General features: G+C 38.7%; 1 protein-coding gene across 1 annotated transcript in view; it reads left to right on the forward strand.

Moving 5' to 3' along the window:
• LOC308071767 (FRAS1-related extracellular matrix protein 1-like) overlaps positions 1–17464 on the forward strand; it is a 172272-nt gene continuing 154808 nt past the window's right edge. Inside the window, 1 exon segment of the mRNA XM_080407695.1 lies at positions 1–17464. This exon segment is cut by the window's right edge and continues 64363 nt beyond it. The gene's annotated coding sequence lies outside the window, so the exon portion shown is untranslated.

Genomic DNA, 17464 nt, shown 5'->3' on the forward strand with positions numbered 1-17464 from the left:
TCTCTGTCATTCTCAGCTCTTATTTCAGCCTTCTGTCTTTTAAAAGTGTCCAGCAAATTTTTGCTTTTACCACACAGTCGTTTAAATTTATGCTTGAATTTTACACTCGCTCCTTTTAGGTAAGTTCATCTGTTGTTCTAGGGCTGCCGTATCTGTGGACCTATGGATAGAGGTTAAACTCACACTGAGCTTAAGGGTGCAGAAAGCCTAGAACAATTACCTTGTGGGTCACTGGAAAAATGCACTCAAGCAGTTAAGATGTTATTTTTGTTAACTAGCAACTCTATGTTTACTCAAGCAGGCATATCAACCTCGTATAATCTTAGAACAAGTAAAGCTATATTGTTGAGGTAGACATTAAATATTTTGAATATAAATAATGTATAGTGTACTCTTGCAATCATCCAATCCTAAACTCCAGAAGTTCCAAAGAATAATAAATCTGATGATAGAAAAAAGGAGTTAAAGAAATTCTTGAAGAATGAAATTATTGATAGTCATTAAAGAGGATGATCCAGCTGCAGCCTTGAGTCTTTAAACTACCGAATGCTGAAAACCAGAACGATTATACAGGTCACTATACAGGGAAGGTCACTCTAGCGCTGCTTTTATACTCTATCCTTAGAATACCCTTTCGAGTCCTTTAGTAGGGAGGATGCTAGGTTAGATGGATCAAACATGCAGAAAGGCTTATCTCATGTTCTCATGAACATTGATAACCAGAATTTCCCAAGGACTGTTTTCTGCTAGAAAAGACAAAGAAATTGCAAGAAATATTCCATAAGCCTTTGCAATGGCAATATTTTTCTAGGTGTTTACTCAGGACACCCAAACTCTACACAATCTGCCCCAAATGCTTCCTTTACCAAAATAATTTCCTCATCATACAGACTACCTCCCCGGGAATGAGGGAACAAACAGTATGTGACCAGTCCTTGCATCCAGAATAGTCACTGTTGGAAGGTTCTGGGATCTGGAATGAAGAACATGGTACAAAACTGAAGGTAGGAGTCATAAACACATGACAATTAAGTCAAGAGGAAAACTGGAGAGCTGAATTACATCTTTAAGTAAGCAATGGTCTTCAAGGGAAAAGCACCTGTGGTAATTTTTTTCTAAACTCCTCTTGTTCTAACTATTTTTGAAAAAAAAATCATTGCTTTTGTAAATAATAAAAAGAAGAATCACTTTTAGTGATTAAAATGGCTCTGACTCAGAAGCTGAAGTCCTTTAGCTATTCTTGCAACAACAGGCACAGTAGGACCAGTGTGCCTCTAGCACTTCTTATAGAATAAATAATGATAAGCTTACTTCATGCCTATTCAAATACTTGGTCTTTTTTGCTTTGACTGTCACCTAGAACTAAGCAAATATTTAATGATTGCTTGTTTTGATTTTACTTTTCTGATTGTAGTTTTTCCATGATAAGACCATGATTTCTCTGAGACTTATCTCCTGGCTGACCAGTAACTGGGCTGGAAAGTGTCCTTGAAGTACCTCAAGCGATGGTACAGTTGCTCCTGGCCACATGGAGTTTTTCAGTGTCTGTGCAGGTGAATGAAGAATTAAGTTTCTGTCCAAATACCATTTGTTTTCTTAGATACATCTGCAATTCTTGTTAGAAATTTTATTTTGGAAAACCATCAATCTAAGGAAACACCACTGCCAGGTTATTGCAAACAAAAGAATGGATGCAACTTGAGGAAAATGGAAATCAGCTAAAAGGCTGACTAGGCATAAAAATCTATGACATTTTCACTTCTATCTTCAGATGGGATACCCTACCATCCACACAGAGCAGCAATGAAACCTATCCCTAAGGAACTAAACCAAGACAATTCATATATACCATAGAGATCACTTAAGAGCTTTGAGATAGTTACAGCTTGCAAAGTCTGACCCAGCAACCGAGGACTAAAAGCCTTTTAATCTCAAAGCTACCCCACAGCTCCTCCCTGGTTATTAATGCCATTAATATAAATAACAAAGCAGTGCTAGGAATGCAAACAATAGACACAAGACTACATTTAGCATTTTTATCTTTGAAAATGAAAGTTCACTACCTGCAAACTATATTATGCAAAAATAAACACCTGCAGACTACAGAAATGTACTTCACTTCTTTGACAACTAAAGATGGAACATCTGGGAAAAGCAACCTGGAGTCTAGGCAGTTGGGAATTTGATTGCAAGAGAATATAAATTGCTTCCTTAAATAGAATTTCCAAATTAAGACTATTTTCTGAGAACACCTCTTATCGAAGGTACTTTCTTTCTAATACTTAAAAATGCAACTATTTCTTAACTCAAATTTCAGATCAGCATGTTCCAACAAGCACATTTCTATCTTTTCTTGCCTACATTCATTTGCCCTGTCAATAATAAACAGTTTTCACCTTTCCACTTACCTGAAACTGAGTATCCTGATAAGGTCATGTTTTTATATTTATTTGTGTAATTGTAAAATCAAGATGGTAATGTTGGAATTTGACTCCCTGTTTACGAGTGTGTTGATTCTAATTATGTGAAGATGACTGTGACCTATCTTCAATTGTCTTTCTGTAGATCAATGCCCACTGTTGTCTTTGCAGACATTTGCTCCAGAGCCTCATGGAGGTTTTTTTGGTATGTCTTTTTTTGCACAATGAAAAGGATCCTGCGAAGTAATAGACAATTAAGCCAATTGTGCAGTAGGATGCTTTGAAGAGGCAGGGGATTATATCAGCCCTGAATGTTACTAAACCTGTTTTCATTCAACACTGATGAAGAAGTTAATAGAATTGACATAATTTTTCAAGCAGTTAAGGAATGTATACCATGCAAGCTGTGTGCAATGCAGACATACTCAGCAGTGCTAGAGGACAGCTCATTTGTCTAGACTTAATCACAGTGATGCATGGATGAAAGCCATTAATTTCAGGTTGTGAAGTGCATGTTCCTGCTGTTTATTGTCCACCACCGAAAAAAAAAAAGCTAATAACTGTATTTTTTATTTATTTACTTTCATATAATATCTTTCAGCAGAAGCTGGTGTAAAGGAAGTCACAGCCCAACTCCTGCAGCCCATCCCTGCTGTCTTGCTATTGCCACTGCCTGGTGATGTGCCTGATCCTGGGAGATGTCCCTTACCCACATCACTCCAAAGGTGGAGGGTTTACCTGAAGAAGGCCAATCATACAGCTCATTTTGTCTCCAATAGATAAGGAAAGTCATTCCATAAAGGAATTCCAAAACAGATCTTTGGAAATGGAAGATCTAGTCAAGGAGTGATAATGAGTAATGAGGGGCAGCACAAGGTGGCAATCTTTATTAGGCAGTACAGTTGCATCATGAAGAGGAGATAAGAACAAGCTCAGAACGTGGGCAGTCATGAAACCAAAGTTTTCCTAGGTTAGGAAGAGCTTTTCCAAGAAAGGAACAGCTGTAAAATACATCATTAATACTTTGAAGAAACAGCAGGAAAAATCCCCCCTTGATTCTGAAGATTATTTGTTTAGCACTTTGTCAAATATTTAACTTGTTTGGGAGCATTGTATATAAGGTAGCCAGCTCAACCAATGGTTTTAGCCATTGTCACCTAATGGTTTTATATCATCTGTGGGTGGTTCCTACAGTGCAGGAGAATATGACTTGGAGATGGCAGATGACTATACTTTCTAAGAAGCCAGGTGAGGCGGTCACATACTTTACCACTGTTAATTATCATTGCATTTAGTAGTGACCTTCCTGAATGCTGCCCAGCCCAAATGATTCTGCAGTGGTCAAGCGAAGCATCCCATGTTACCAAGATCAGCTGTTTAGCCCGAAGGAGGGCCAGACCATGCTAATACATAGTATTGCATAGAACACGCAGACAAGCACAACAGTGGTGATTTCAAAGGCAGTTGTATAAAGATCAAGCTGTTCCTTTCATCCCTTTTATTTTTAAAAAAGGAAATTAATTCAGTGTCATTTCATCCCCTACAACTGTTGGAAAAGTACCCATGAGTCTGGCTATCAAGTTAAAAAGAAACTTTATGGGGACCACCCAGAATCTGTCCTTGGTTATCCAGGGCAACAGAGCCTTAATGAAAGATTTTCTTTTTTCCTTGTTTTTGTCTTAAACTTTCAAAGGGATGGAGAGCCCTTTAAGCATTTATGCAGCTGCTCAGACACTAGCTTGCTCTGTCAGTCAGCTTGGCCCACAATCTCTGGCTTCCCTTATTTTAATGCTGAGCTCTTCAGTAGTAACGTTGAGTTCTCAAACCATAAGCCACTTTTGATCTTTTTATTAAAAAAAAAAAGCAGGTCTGAGTGGCTGGATTTTGAAGATGCATATATCTCCTTTATTGATTTACTTATTCTTGGCCTTAAAAAATGTATTCAAAGTTATTGTTAACTGCAGGAACTTGTTTATTTCTTTGACTTCTGAAACCCTGGTTCTTGCATAGATCAGCCTCATCTCTTCTCACTTCACAAAATGTTCTGAACATAAAGCAATAAATGCAGCTTTCCCTGGTAAAAGAAGCTTCTCTGCTATTTGCCAACACTGGCTTTATAAAAACTGAGTGGCAGTTTTCTTTATTCTGTTTCTGAATTCAGATGATCCTTACTTTGCAAGTGTACCGACTCAATTAAAAAAAGGGAATTAAAGTAGTCTATACTAAAAAGTGGAAGATGACAATCTATTTAGGGAGACTCTCCTTTTGAATTTTATTTGAGTACAAGGCTAAGTTTCTGCTCATTAGACCAAATTTTACTGCCATTACACCTGGCAAGCTAATCAAAGGCAGTGTGACTATAGAACTGCAATTGAATTTCACAAGGGTGACATGGCACAGTCAGAAAGATTAGCCTGTAAATGCTCTGTAAAGACTGTATGCAGGACAGTGAAAAAAAACTCTTAACAACATCAAAATAGAATGCAATGTTTGAGCAATAACAGAGCCTCCATATTTTTTTCAGTTTGAACAGAAATTCCAGATTAGAAGTGCTCTTTAAGGTTTATCAAACCTTTGGGGCTCATTTCCTGCATTAGGACCTGGGACACTCGATAGTTTACAAGGAAGCCTTGCAAACGAGAAGATTCATGCAGCGTGACCTAAATGTGACATGAGAGCTCAGCCTGACCTCTGAATTGTATTCTGGTCTCTGTCACCAAGACTTTCTTAGCTCTGGACACCTTTGGTTAGTAGATATATCCAAAGATTTATGATAAATGGTTTTCCTGCTCTTTCATTCTATTCTTTCTCATTGTAATTAATACACTTGTAGAAATAGAAGCTGGAACGAGTTCATTCGATGCAAATGCTTTACAAGCACCTCTAAATTGTGATCATACCAAATTTGCATGCCTGCCATCTGCACATAAAAACCTTGTCTTTGCTCCAGTGAAGCTGACTCGCTGAACTTACAGTCTCTAGAATTGTACATCTCTGGCTATTGCATGGTTATTTGTGTAAACATGGACAATAGGAGTAGCAGCAGCTGCACATGTCCATCTGAGGGCAGAATGCACTCTTAATCTTTAGTAATAATAGTGGCAATATGTGATATTTAAATAAACCTTTTCATCTTCAAAGTCCTCTGCAGGCTGACAGATTCACCCAAGATCTCTCTGATGTGGATATTATTAGCATCATTTTACAGAAACAGGGGACAAAGAAAAACAATGTGATTTGCCCAGGGCCAGTTGTGGGATCACTAGCAAAGAAATTATTATGAATTGGCATTACCCAGAAACTTTGTCTAGAGGCCATCAGAAAATATAACAGAGGAACATGTGCTCAAAGAACCACAAAAAGAGCTGATGTTTGTGTGATGCTGTTCTTTCCTAAGAATTTACAGGGATATTTCCCAGTTGTGAACCTCTCTAAGAGGAGAAAAAGAGGAAAGTTTTCACTGGTGAAAGTCCTCCAGAATTCTCCCATAGGTAGTTCAGGGTGTCACCCAGTGTATTGTGATGTAGATTAGATTGATTTGTTGCAGAAAAGTGCAGCATACTGCAGTGAAAGTGAAATATCACCTGGGTTTTGCTCCACTGCACATTGATTTAAACCACATTGAATTAAACTGCAACAATCTAGAGGCTTTGGATCAAGCCACCCTCCTATAAATATATGATCAATCCTTTTATTTTTAAGGGATCCTGCTTTCATAGAGGCCAATGCCTGTGCAAAGGCTGAAATGCAAAAGAGTATCAAAACTATATTATAGCTGAAATACTAATGCATTGCATCCTGGATTGTACCTCTCTCAGAAGCATGACAATGTTTTGATCTAAGCTTTGGGGAATAATGTGTACAAAAAACCTTTTCAAAAGCTGAGAATAAAAATGGTCTCATTTGATATTTGAGTGTAACAGCTGAAAAAAGTGCCACTCTCATCTTTATTAGCCTGCTATTCAATCCACATGAAGTGAAGATGTCGTAACACTGCTATTATCACCCCACTGGATGTAGAGTGGTAATAAATGGAGAGAAAAGCATAACATACTATCCAAGAGACCTGATCCTGAAATGCACTGAGCTTCTTATTCCAAGCCAGGGTTCCTTTTAGCTGTCCTTGATGTCAGTGGGAAATTTGGGCTCTCCAAAGCTAGTGCACTGTACTCTAGTTTTACAACTCTGTTATAGGTGTACTGAAACATACATTGAAAAGAAATATTTGCAAAAGGTATTTACTCTTTCTTTTTTTATTCTTACATCTCCTGTTAACATAGTATGTCTGGCAACATGAAGGTATGACAGATGAACAGTATGTGAAAAATAAAACCAATATCTGTTTTATCTAGGATTTGTAAATTGTATAAGGTTAAGGATATTCTGCTGGAAAGAAGCACATTATTCTTCTAGAAGTGGATTTGCACTTACATTTTCCTGTAAAAATATCTTTAACACACTCTTCTAAGTTCCTTATGTGGATATATACAGAGTAGACACATATTACTCCAGCAGGATAATATTGACTGGAAAAATGTTTTTTCCTAAGGAACTACATCTAATGCTAGAAATCATCCAGGATGCTGTTGATTTTTCTCTTGTTCTTTATTTGTAGGAGACAGCTATAGGCATACCACTCACTCTCTAATATTCCTACAGAAATGGCAACCATCTGGGTGCTGGGGTGGGTGCACTGAGCCCTAGGGTGCCTTTAGCCAGTTCACTTGAAATCTCGAGTCTGTCCTGTCCTATCACCCAGCAGCAATGGAACATTTGTTCCCCGAAGGGCCGGCACGCTGCCAGCAGCAGGTGTTAGGCTGTCCTCTGGGATGAAGGCAGCAGGCATGAGCACTGATGTGTGCCTGTGACAAGATGTTGCAAATCTGCTCTCATAGCGACGGTGACAGCATCTGGGACAGTGTTGTGAGTCACCATTCTGTAACCATTAAAAACCAGTTGCCATTCCTTTCATAATAATAAATTAAAATATCATTCCAAAGCATGCTGGTCTCAGGAAGAAAATTAAAGAATGCATGTATGGATAAACACATGTGTGTGCACTCGCACGCACACAGCTTTACAGCCTGTATTATCAAACCATGTTCAAGCGATTGTATCTTAAATTAAGAGGTATAGCTGATTGCTAAGGTAGGTTTGTGGCTACTATTCAGACTGGATTTTCAGATTTTCTTAAAGGAAATATAAACAAGCAGAAAATGTTTAAGAGTCTGTAAAAAAGTTACAGACATTATTTGGAACTTACATCCTTTTGAATTCATGATTTTATAATCAATAGATAATTCTAACACAGTTGCCTCTATTAAGTCCAGATCCCTAAACCATTTAAGTTTTAAATTTTATTTACATGGGCTGAATCTGTACTTCTGCCTATATTCAAAGCTAAGCAGGGTATGTGGCATTTTACAGGAAGATTTATATAAACATCTGCATGGAAACAATAATAGATTAGTAGTAGCTGTTTCCAAAATTTCTGTTTTGAAGATGTTTGCATAGATATGTAGGCAGGTGCATAGATATTGTTTCCATGACCTCTTCCCACAGAGATCATGTTCTTCTACTTCAGTTTACACGAGATTTAAATATGGATAAAGCACATTTTAAAAATCTGCAAACAAGCCATACAGCAAATATCCAAATAATGCTGTCCCTTGATTTCTTTGGAGTCTTGTTTCAGCCTGGCATGCTTATCTTTCTAGCAATCTAAATCTGAGACCTTCCATCTTAAATGACTTTTGCTGAATATAACACATGAGATTGACAAACTCAGTGAATGGGTCTCCTGACTGGTGGTCATTTGTCACCAATGCTACTGCTTTAATTTGGGCTGATCCTGACCCAGTTCAGATCAATGGCAGAACTGTTAATGATGTCAACAGAGCCAGGATTTCACCCTTGCCCCCAACACTTAGAATGGTCAGCATTATCATGATGGAGTTTTATAAGCAGTGCTTATCAACATGAGGGGCTTCAGAGGGATGAAGATCAATGCCTCAAGTTGCATTAAATCTAATACAATTTAGCCCATGTAGCTTTTATTGTCATTAGTGTCTCCCCTCCATTCATGCTCAGTCTTCACTTGGTTTAACAATCCAGTGGTTGTTCGCTGCTTTTAGTCTACTAAGTAATTTGCTCACTTGCTTCCCTTTATACTTTCCTATAAGCCCCATTTTTGCAGGTTTGCCTAGTAATATCTCATGCACTGCTGAAGACCAGAAAGCTTGGCTGTGCCACATTTCACCAAATTTTAGTGAAAAATAAGTTATTTCTTCAAAGGCAGATGAGAAATACATTTCAAATGGTCCACCTTGTGGAAATACATTTTACTTTTGGCATTCTCTTTCTTTTACTTCCCTGTTTTAAAATTAACATTTGTTTTATTTTGTTCTATATTTTTTCCTCACAAATGAAATGTGCAAAATAGAACTCTGTGTGTGTGTGTATGACAGTTTTGAAGAAAAAATACTGTTTGTTAGTAGAATAGATTTGGTCAACAATTTGGTTAAAAAATGCAGAAAATATTGTAAATGGCAAAACATTCTTTTCTAGTTCTTTTAAAAATAGAAATGTCCAACTTCAGGGATGTTGATACTTTTTGTTTAATACTACTTCAGAATTTTCCCTCAGAAACAAATATTTTTTATTTAAAGTTTGACCTCAACCTGTAAGAAGACAAGAGCCTCTAGAAATTTTAAGTTATATAAAAAAGGAAACAAAATAATTAATTTAAATTTGAATGATAAAATCAGGGATGATTCAGAGCATATTTTTAATTTTTAAAAAATTTTTTTAGTTTTTATTTTGTGATGGAATTGAAAAATCCATTGATCACGCTGCTATTTTTTTGCAACATATGGCAAACAGAAAATCAGAGATCTGACTATGGTGGCAAGATCAAATACCCTCACCCAAGGTATTCTAGGTATTGTCACCACACTCTAAGCTCATCTGTTACCTATAATACTACCGCTGACTTTAAATCTGTCTGACATGTCAACATTGTTTTATAGTTATTACAATGTCTTCAACATAAATACCTAGTAACACAGAAGATAAACTTCCTAATGAAAAGGAAGAGAGACAGAAAATCAGGCAAAATTATTATGTGCAGCTTTGAACCCCTAATGTTTTTTTTTAGGATTAGTTGTTGGGTATGTGTTTAGCTACATAATGACATCAGATCCAAAGGTGCCAATTACCAGTCACCCCCTCGATCTCAGTTAAGGCTTGGTGATAGGCATCTATCAGGTCACGGTTCTTCTGATTTTTTAGCTGAATTTTAGTTTTTCTTCAGTCTCCGTATCATTCACTCACCTGCTGTGTGTTTAAGATCAAACTTTTGAAGCCAGGCATGTGAATTTGTGCACATACCTCTGCACGCATCAACATTTGAAAATCTGTCCCATCGTTCAAACGAAAAAAAAAAAATCCTATTCCAATGTAAATTGTACAAATACCCTTGAGAAAGCTGAATCATTTATTGAAATGTTTGACAAAGAAACCGCATACTACACCATTCTGATGCATTAGATGTGGGTCTGCTTTTTTTGAAGAAAAAAAGTCTTTGCTGTATATCAGCAGCATGAAGAATTAAAACATGAAAACAAAAGCATATTATTTAAAGAACAGCCTGTTCCCTAAACTGTTACTGTGCTTGATGCCAAACCACATTTTGTGATATATCATGTACAACCTCCTCTTGCACGTTTTACTGTTATGCTTTATATGACTTGGAGTGAGAAAACCCCGATAGTTCTGTCTTAGACTTACCACTGCCATCAAAGACAGGTCCACTCGTAGATCTGGATCACAACATGACAACTTCCTCCGAGGATGATGACTCTAAAAGAGGTGGAAAAGTGTTTGTTTACTTGGCAATGTTTATGAAAAGATATGAGTTAACTACAAACGTGAATTTATAGTGGATCTGTTACCCTTCATAAAACACTTGGTGGACACAGAACGGCAATGATCTTGCTTGCAAAGTGCAGCACATACAAAGTAGGGCCGTAGGGCCACTTCATTCTCATACAAGCCTAGAAATAAGTGACAGTGACCTAAGCCTGAATGTGAATTTACAGCATATCTGCTTTCATTACTGCTTGTATGCAAGTAAGTCTGTAGAGGTAAATGTGAAATAGTTTGTTTCACACAGAGCTATGTTATATTTCATTTACAATGGAGAAACAATTAAGCACATAGGCAACTACTGCAGAGTAGCTCATGTTCACCAACTTCATACTTAAATTTATGCTGTAATGTTTATTTATATGCCTCTATCCTCCATCACTATGTTTACACTAATACGTTTTTGAAATTCATCCTAATTAATTTTCCAAGACATAACTAAGAAGACAAGCCTAACTTTCTGTACCGTGGTAGATAAAAGTGTTCAGTAACCTTTTATAGATCTTGTTTCTAGTCTTTCACTGAACAAACCCTAACTCTGAGATACTAACAGGTTAGGAAAAAGCAGGTCTGAGAAGTTAGCAAGGAAAAAAAGGACTGGAGCTGTCTATGGAAAGAATGTAAGCAGAGCAAACTGCATTTGGAAGCCAATGGGGAAAGCATATGCGAAAGCTGCTGCTCCTGTTAACTGGTCCATTAGCTCAGACAGAGAGGTCCATGCTGTGGTACAAAGGGACCCAGACTCAGGAGCGACCTACAGGGATGTCAGTGTGATGCAAGATCTGTTTTCCATTTTATTTGTGATCCTTTTAGAAAGATGACAGGCAGGAGCTACACTAAAATTATACATATTTCAATGCCAAGGACTCATGGGAAAAGAGATTACAGAATCAATGTTATTCCTTCAGTAGAAATTGAATTCTCTCTATTCACATGCATTATATCTTTAATGACATAATTGCATGCTACTTTTTTCTACAAGTCTCTTGCCTTATTCCTTGCATAGTTCTGACCTACTTTGGCATGAATCAGGGTTGTATAGTGAAGCAGATGCCTCTGGATCTCCACAGATTGAGAAATTTGAGGTAATAAATAAGGTAGAGATTACTGGAAGTGACAGGAAAGTTAAATCCACTTAAGGTTGAGATTTGGATTCTGTAAATGCCATAAGTAAAGTTATCATGAGGTGATAGACAAATGACATAGTCAATGATATATGGTCACTTATATGTACCTCATTTTCAGGGGGCCCAAATTGGTACTCAAGGGTTAGATACATTAAAGTGCTAAACTAGCTGAAGCTGAGGACAAAAGAGGGCCATGCTAGGAACATGTAAAGTTTAATGTGGGTATTTATTTCCATAAAACATTTAAAATAAACTCCAGTATCAGTAAAAGAACAGTATCAACTATGAGTACTTTGAAAAGATGGATTTTTTTTTAGATACACTGAAAATAGAAAGTAGCCAAAACCTAAAGTTCTCTTTTGTACATATTATTATTGTGAATTCAGTGGATTCCAAGAAGCAAAGTGATTGAATTCAATAACTGACTAATATCACTCAGGTGATCCAATTGCTCTGTATTTTGCCTTGCTGCATTTTGAGAAAATAATGGTCATAAGAACCCATTTTCCATTGTTAACCCCAAATTAGTGTATTAATATGAAGATGTAATGGTAAGTATTCTAAAATAACTATAATCTTACGTTAGAATGCTTTCTTTATTTCTTTCTCTACCTCATTTCCTTTCACCTTCTGGTGGTATAAAGAAAATGAAATAAATCTTGTTTGTCACATATATAAACGTTATAATAAAAAGTGCTGTAAAAGAGCTGAAGAGGAAATTAATAACTCTGGGCAGTAAACGAGGCCTGGGACCACACATTGAACTGTGAGGAAAAACAGAAGTATGTCTATACCATCTATCTTACATGTGAATCAAAACCCGACACAGTCAAGTAAAAGTAGCACAATGCATACACAGAAGTTGTGCATTCTTAATTTCAGCTTTCTAATGTTTCAGTCTTTGAAGTTCCCCGTCCTTTTAACGTTCCTTAAATGTTATTTCACTGTAATTACTGTGTTTGCAATGAGAGATTTGTTTTCCCAAATGGAGCTATTCAGTATCAGTCCAGTTGGGGAAGAGAGAGGCTCTGGGAAGGAAGGAAAAGCTTCAGGATTGTAGCTTACCTGTTCAAATCTCTTGCACGCAGGGCAGATCATTCTAACAAAACCAGACGAGTTTTCCTCAAAAAATTGTTCATTCCAGAAGAAAGATGCCTTCACCTGGAGGAAAACACAGAAAAGAGCTGCTGTAAGGGTTTATCCCTGAGTGGCTGCATGTGCTGTCCAGCCCATAACCCAGGGCAGGGCCATGGTGGGGGCACAGCCAGCTCCGGAGGGAGGCAAGTGTGCATTGCACCAGTGACCACTGGTAGGTGAGGAAAACCTTATGGTTCATGAGACAGCGGTGGTGAACTGTGTTTATGTTATGGCTAGGGAAAGGTGCAAGGTTTTGGCTTGTCCAAAAAAGGGAAAACTACAGAAAGAAACAGAGACAAAAAGGAAACAAGTAAACAAATGTGGTTTTACAGAAACAGAGGGACAATTTATCCTCAGCACAGCAAGCAAAAACTTGGAAAACATTTGGAAAAGTCAGAAAACAAGTTAAAGTTGGTTGGCAGACTCTGACAGAGCTGACAGCTAAAACTACCCCTGGCATGTTGACAACAGTGTGGCATCAATCTGTGTGTAACAACCTATCCTTGAAAAACTCCATCCTGGATTTAAGCTAGCACTTCCTAACCTTTTCTCTAACCAGCCTCCAAACTACGGTGCAAAAAAAAGTATTCAGATATGACTTTTAACTTGCTTATGAGCAGAGGCCAGTGCCCCCTTCCACCACCATCATGGCGGCCTCCCTCAGGGCCTGGCTGCCTCCCTCCCACCTCACTGGCCGGCAGAGGCTCCCCCTCCCCAGCTCCCCACACACTCCCTCACCTGGGGTATCCTACCTACCTCATATTCCCACTTCCTTTCTTCAGGACATTTTTCTGTCCCTAAAGCAAGGCTGCAGCAGGAAGATGAGGAACACTGTGACAACATGGCTGCCCTTAAGGTAACCCAACCCACTATAGGCTGTGTGCTACCTGAGGGGGGCCTGAGCACCCTTTCCCCACAAGCTTATTAGTAATTGCTATAGAGTTATTATACAGCTGCATTAGTTTCACACAAAGGCTGACACTTGAAACCTGTGGCTGCTGGTGCTGGCCCTGTACAGAAAGAAGGAGGAAGCAGCCACAGAAGAGTGTTTTTGCTATGGCTGCCAGGGGAGGGATGGGGCTCTCATTCTGGCTGAGCCCCAAAGCCCCTCCTTGCCTTAAAAGCCACAAATGTGATTCTCAGGACTGATGTTTGCTATTGTTTTCTGGTAACGTAAAGAATCTTGAGTGTGTGACATAGGAAGTAGAAAGTTGTCACAGTAAAGTGTAAGCTTAGGCCCAGCACTGTAGAGGACTGAAGGCAGTGGGTTGATTAGCATTGATAACATGCAGCTGTGGCCTTGCCACGGCGGCAGTGGGTTGATTGACATGGATGATGTGCAGCTGTAGCTTGTTTCTGTTAAGTGGTTAAATAGCCCTGAGGAGTGTTGGAGAAGGGGTTGGATGGTGGAGGAGTGGTGTGGTCTCACTTCTGGGGAAGGTGAAATAGCACAGGCAGTAGAGTCTGACTGATGGTAAGGCCTTGATGCAGCCTTGTAGCTTACTTGTGTTGCAACATTTGGTGCCCTGTGTGAGGCTAACTGACTTGGACCCTGACTACAAAAACTGGTGGCTGATGTAGCTGCGACAAGCAAGAGAATTTGTGACCCTTAACAGATGCTGTAAGAGGTGAGCTGTTGACAGCTAATTGATATGGGTGCATTGCAATATTTGTTGTCTATTTTAACTCAAATTGCAGCTCAGTACCAGCCCTTTCCAAGTTTTGTGGTGGTCTGAGATGCATACCTGCATACCATGTTAAGTTGCTGTATGCAGTTGCATGAAGGCATATAAATGCATACCATGGCACTGTTTTCTGTGAAATCTGCAGCACCATCCACCATTTGCTGGTAATGGGCAAAGCAACCCTATTTCCATACAGCTGTAAGGGCTCGTTCTAGCTCTTGGTAAGCTGCTGACTGTTAGATCTCACCTGAGCTGGAGGGGTAGCTGTAAGCACAACCAGCCTTTGCCACCTGCAGCTTCAGTCCCAAGAAAAGTGTATTTGGAATGTTGTTTTCGTGCAACAATCTCTTATACTGCTGCATAAGACACCATGGAGGTTATTCTTTCTGCATTGTTTCTACACCTTAAAAGCAGTCTTCTGTTTTGAGACCCTTCAGTGATCTCAGATTATCTGTATTTATACAGTCCTTGTGGTCTTAAGATCCCTATGTGTTTAGCTGGATGATAAGCAGATAGCCCAAGCTGTCAGTCATTCTCCCATTCTCTTCTATCCATCACTTGAGAGGCTCACCTCACTTGTATATACTTTTATATAATGTCCCTGAGTGATTCAGCTCAAACACCTCAAATACATTAAAGACATCCGTATGTAAAATGTCAGCTTCTATAAGGATGCAATCAAAGGTTGTGCTGCACAGTTTATATGCATGCTGTAAGGACCATATTATTTTGATTACAAAAGAAAGCTGTGCTTTCTCTGTTGTGCTATGCCTAGCTATCATTTGCTGCTGCATGCTATGTTGAGGTTGGTACTTAGCAACTGAGGGGGAGAAATTAATTGCTAACATCTGTTTTATCATTTTTTGATGAATGAAAAACCAAATAGAGACCTTGTTTGTGCCTTGGCCATTCAAAACAATGAAATTTACACAGACTGATGTCATCATGTGTTGCATTTCTGGCAAGAAGCTTACCAAATTATTTTGGAGATATCGCTAAAAGGAAAAAAAATGTATCTCATATATACTGCCACTTAGACAATGTGTCATTCAGCCCAGCAGACTGCAGCCTTTGGATGCATGGCTGTTGTGTCATTGCTCACTGTATTACACGTATTGAAGGTTACTTTTCTTTCTGATTTCACATGTGCTACAGCCATGTGAATAGTGGGTCTGTTTGGTTCCCAACTGCAAAAACAAATAAAAATTCCATCTTTAACACTTAGGAAACTGTCTATTTTTAGTTTGGTTTCCTATGGAAACAAGGCATCTGTGATCAGGCTGTCTCTGTGCATGTATCTGTCCTTGTGTACCCCCTAATAACTTTTGAATCTAGTGGCCTTTTCCAACCAAGTGTGATGAAATGACAGAAGTTTCAAGGTAACTAGGTTCTGACAAATTTCATTAAAATAATTAGCCAGATTGAGGAACCAAAATTTTGATGTTGCCCAGCTGAGGGAAGGGCTTATATCTTATGAGGCTCCAGAGAAACCATGGAGGTGAAAACTGCATTAAAAAACACCCCACTACACAGAAAAGCTTCAGTCCGAGGTCACACTTTTATGAACCTCAAATTCATAAGAAACCAGGCTTAATTCATTCCACTGATCAGACAACTATTTGTTTAATAGTTCAGAGGGCTCCCTTCTCAGTCAAAAGATTAAATTCTCCCCTTTCCCCACAACCAGTGAAGAATGTAGTCCCAGATGTTTTCAAATTTGACCTGTCATTTGGGTCAGAGGATCAGGATCACGTGCTACTAGTCTACGAAATTAAAGCTCCCCAAACACTGCAGACTTCTGCATCAGAAAGCTTCAGGGAATGCCTGGAAAATGTCTTTGGGAATTAACCAGTGATGCCTGCAAGAAGAAGAAAATAATGTAGGACTCGGCTCTCCTTTTTAAGCTGGTAATTAAAATATGTGAGCATATTAAGAAATAAATGCTAAAGATGTGTTGGGTTTGGTTATTGGGAGAATGAAGAGAAGAAATGGAAGCAGTAGCAAGATATGATGCTGAATAGACCTTGGTGTGAAAGGGTTGCTAACTTAGATTGTCTTGTTCCTTTTTAGCTAAATCCATTTTCTGCTATGTCTTCAGTATTCTCAATGTTCTCCAGAGCTGGAAAATGAGCATCTGAAAGAAGCATCTTTTGGGGTAAGGAAACTGGAACAGAACATAGTTAATAGTGCATATGTAAAGTTTTCATAGATTGCTGATTAGAGGTGTCCTGGTTGACTTGGTGCAGGATAACTCTAGAACTGGAGTCACTGAGGAAGAAGGTACAGAGTCTCTCTGAGCTGGATCTGAATCTGTACAGCTATACTTCTGCAGTTTTTCACCCAAATTAATAAGCTCTGTCCCCAAGGCAGAGCTGCTTCTGGATCTGTTTTGTGTAAGTACTGTGTAGAGATTTACTGTCCCAAGCTGGTGCTTTCTTGGGGCTCTTTGCACTGTGCTCGGTTGTACAGTGAAACACGTACAAGATGTATGAGGAGCTGTGACTGTAGATGGTGTGTTACTAGGGGAGCTAGCAAGGCTAGCAAACTGGGGAGAACCTCAGCTTCCACTTTCCCTGGAGACCAAATGTTTTTCAAACCCTGCTAAGGTCTGTATCTTAGCTGATTTGTAGCTCTTTTCCACTTTCTAGGCTTATAAGAACTCAACGTCCTGGGAGACAAATGAGCCTTTCAGTATGAAAATGCTCTTACTAACAAGAAAATATCCCGGCTGTAGAGATGCTTCCATACAGCTCTGACAGCTGCCTTGCCTCTCTTTTTGTGGTTGACACAGAACCTTTGATAGTTGAAGATATTTATTTTCACCATAGTCTACTGGGGAGGTGGTCCCATGAAGTCAAGATTTTGCATTTTCCCCAGATTAGTACTGTGGTTGCCATTTCTACTGTGTAGCAGTCCACTGTTACTTCATCTTATTCTGCATAATGTGCTAGCAAAATAGTTATGCTGCTTATTTGCTATTGTATGGACATCACAATTAGAGGCTTCCTAACTTCTGGTCTTTTATATGGAACATTAAGAAGTGTCTTTGAAAAATATGAATAGGCAGGCATGTTTTTGAGACTATTTGCCTGACATAGAAAAGTAATATCTTTTAGTTCTTACCAGTTTCCACAACACTTACCGTAATTCATTTAAAAAAAAGTTTAGA

Source organism: Falco punctatus, assembly GCF_963210335.1.
Source record: "Falco punctatus genome assembly, chromosome: 11".
In the NCBI taxonomy this organism is placed as follows: Eukaryota; Metazoa; Chordata; class Aves; order Falconiformes; family Falconidae; genus Falco; species Falco punctatus.